This window comes from Lactuca saligna, chromosome 4 (genome assembly GCF_052625555.1).
Source record: "Lactuca saligna cultivar CGN05327 chromosome 4, ASM5262555v1, whole genome shotgun sequence".
Classification (NCBI taxonomy): Eukaryota; Viridiplantae; Streptophyta; class Magnoliopsida; order Asterales; family Asteraceae; genus Lactuca; species Lactuca saligna.
In genome coordinates, this window is record NC_136420.1 from 287,306,395 (window position 1) to 287,310,135 (window position 3,741).

Below are 3,741 nucleotides of genomic sequence, written 5' to 3' on the forward strand. Positions count from 1 at the left end.
GTTAGGTTATATATTCCGAATTTTCCTTTCATTTTCATTTATGATCATCTGTATTTTCCTTTCATTATATTCCATTTGATTTGATTAGTTCGTTTCGTCAATTTCGGGGGTTTCATAATTGTTGCTGCTGCTACTCATACTTACTTTTATTTTTGTTTCACTACTAGAAAAAAAGCCTTTTACGACGCTCATTGCGCGTCGTAAAACGCTCAGACGACGCGCAAATGTGCGTCAAGGAAGGCCATGTCATAAAGAGAGACGACGCTCTTTTGCGCGTCGTCTATAGACGACGCGCATTTATGACGCGCGGTTATCACACGCAATGCGTATCAAGGAAAACCCTATCATAAAGGAAGACGACACGCATTTGCGTGTCGTAACCTTACGACGTGCGTGTTTATGATAAATGAACACGACACACATTTTTGCGTATCGTAATTTTAATTTTTTTTTTTTAAAAAAAATTAATTATAGATTTACTGATTTTCAGATTTAAATTTGTATTTTATGTCTCATAATAGAGAATAACATATCATATACAAAAAATACAATACATTGCACAAAAGTTAATGTAATACAAATAATCATTCCAATAGTAGATAAATGTAACATTTCACCATTTTTTATATAATTAACTAAATTATTAGCCAAATTTCCTAAAATACCAACATACTTTTCTATGAAGAGCATTAACACTATTTTTTTTCCATCAAAAACTTCAAAACCTGCATAATTAAATTAATGTGTAATCAGCTACAAAAATTTGTGTGAGCATATGGATAATTCTCTATAAACACCACATAGAGGTATATAAGTGAAGTCAGAAGTCAGAACTGTAAGTAAGGCTAAAGATGCAGCAACTCACATTGAAAAGCTAATTTTACCTCCTCATCTCTTTCACCCATCAACTACAGTACATTAGAGTGCCTTCGTCTTAATGCTTCTAGTTCTGCTTTTAGGCCAGACAACATACACTTTTGACCATAATTTTTCACACTGCACCAAAAAAACCATATGAGATCAAAGGGTAATACAAACATTTATCATCCAAAATGTATAACATAATGAAAAGAAAGGAAACTCTACCTCCTTTGTCAAATTAACCAATACCTCAGCAAGAAGTCGTGAATTGATTCCATGGATGCCTGATTGCTATAAATTATTACAAAAACCCTTGATTTCAATGTTGCCTTTGTTTTTCACCAATCTTACCTGTATAATGATGGAGATATAAATTAACATATTTTTCATCAGTTGATCAACCGGAAAATTATTTTGATCAACCGGAAACCAACCAAGAAGATTCGGTGCAAAGATTTCATTTAATGAGATGAGAAAATTTATTAAATGAAAAGAATATCATATTGAAGGGTATCCCGAACTTGCTCGTTATAAATCTCAATTATTTGAACAAGGACATCATATTGAAGGGTATCCTTCCTTTGTTCAACAATAAAAAACAGAGACATTATAAATATTTTGCATGAGATACAATCTTGTATAATTTATAGAAATGAGAAAGCTAGTTACCTGATAAGCTAGTTCTCTGCAACAAATCTCACCCAAGATACAAAGAGTAAGACATGGGCGAAAATTAACATTTTCAAATTGTTGGACGGTTACAAATGAAAATATGACATGATAAGCTAGTTCTCTGGTGTGGCAAAGGACAAGTGCAGCAACTTGACCTGCTATAGTTGTGTCTCCACATATTGTTCCACATAAGCACCAATTTTATCTCCTAGTGTGTTTGATAACAGATGGAGCATCCAGAATGATGGAATTTTATCCTGAACCTCTACCACCTCTTGAATCTGTCAACAGAAACAAAACTTTTCAGATTCAATCAAAAAATCACCAATAATCAATCTTCAACATCATATCCAAATATTCACTTCATACCACTTTCAAGTAAAAAAGATAAGATAGTAGTGCAAGAAAAGAACCTAGCATTTAGGGTTTAGGGTTTAGGGCATGAAAGTAGAAAATAATGTAAATTGCACCCATAAAATCTTAATCCCATTAATTTAGGTTAAATTGGTGCCAATTACTAACCTGGATCTTTAGAAATAAAGCTCAAGACACGGTTAATGAAATTGCCTAAATTATTCAGCAACTCAGTGTTCAGTTTTGCTTGAAGATCTGTCCATGTGAATAATATGTCTGATACCTACACAAGTAAACCCAATAATCAATGAAAGAGAAGGCAACAAGAAAAAAAGTGAGAGATCACATTTTTAATTTATATACTGAATAAAAGTTACACCTTTGGTCTATTAGTTAGCAAATAGTATCTCCACACTTCTACTGGAATATTTGTATCATGTGCATCATTACTAAAGACTCCTACACCCTTGATCTTTGAAAACTTACCTTTAAAAGAAATGGGGTTTGTTTATCATGAAAAGAATAGATTTTGGGGTTGAATAGAGGCATAGAACAAACCTGCTTCACAGTTTAGATTCGATCTAAAAGAGATTGGTTTGGATTCGATCTAAAAGAGACTGGTTTGTTTTTGGACCAGTTTAATTTTGGACCTGTTTAGGATCGGTTTTGGACTGCCATGTGTAACATTTTGAAGGACAGAGCAGGACTTCTGTCCGGACTGAACAGTCCAAGACTGGTCCAGGACCAATTTAGTTCATATACATATTTTTAGGATCAGTTTGGACTAATTCTTTTGCCCACCTATACCTCATACTGCCTGAACAGTTTTCCCCAAGTACATTTCATCTGCTAGAAGTTCTTTGACACTACAACATTGAACCGATGATGAGTTTGAAAAAATAAAACAACTAATTAAAGCCAAGAGCAATAACATAGAAGGAAATAAAAAAGTTAATGAAGTACCTATGAAACATCAAATAGTACTTTTCATTGCTCTCCATGTAAGGTTGTAGAAGCCAAAATATTTATTAATAAGATATTAAAAGTCAAACAAAGGTTATAAGAGTGTAAAGTAACAAAAAATAGAACATACCTTGGCCTGAACTGTTTCATCTTCATTCTCAATAGTAAATTCACTATTATCATTTAGACCATTATCTGCTTCAAAGGCTCTGCTGATCCAAACTTCTGGAGATACTTCTCGGTCTCTTTCAATAGTTGCTTCAATCGATCCGACTTTGCATCCTATAAAATCAATTTTAATTTTAATTTTAATTTTATTTGAATTCATATTTTTGTTGAGTTGTATTAATAAGATCAGAGCTCACCTTAAAATATTACACCATTGACAGCTTCTGTTTCACCTTTCTGCTTGTTTTTTTCATAGAGATTCACTCATTAACATAATACATGCATAAATGTGTATGTATGTGTGTGTTAAAAGAATTATACCTGTGTTTCAGCAGAAATTGTTGCTTTTCGACAACCTATAATGAGTTTTTCTCCTGTATCCAATCGACTAAATATAACTGCAGAAAGATAGAAAAGCTAATAAAATTATATATAGAAGATGAGAAATGAGTATAAGAATATAAGGATACTCCCCAGGGACAAGGGTATAAATGGAAACAACATGACTGCAAGCCAAAATCAAAAGATCCTGAAATCAAATGGAGAAGTAAATATACAAAATACATTTTCTAGGGACAAGGGTAGAAATGGAAACAACAGTACCTGTAATACGCGACACTGAAAAGTCTTTGGCGCATGTGGAAGTGAACTCAAAAGAACCAACAGAAGTTATGAGTGCTCAAAGCGATGTTGTGAGTCGTAGAAGTTTAGTCCCTCATTTAT

The 3,741-nt window shown here is 33.1% G+C and overlaps 1 long non-coding RNA gene across 1 annotated transcript; it reads right to left on the reverse strand.

Annotated features, from left to right (window-relative positions):
• Positions 1–2,999: 2,999 nt before the first annotated feature.
• On the reverse strand, positions 3,000–3,388 carry LOC145039184 (uncharacterized). The gene is made up of 3 exons (XR_013679769.1): positions 3,340–3,388; positions 3,216–3,255; positions 3,000–3,132 (listed from the first exon to the last, which is right to left on the reverse strand). It is a non-coding gene; the product is annotated as an uncharacterized LOC145039184 (long non-coding RNA).
• Positions 3,389–3,741: the final 353 nt, after the last annotated feature.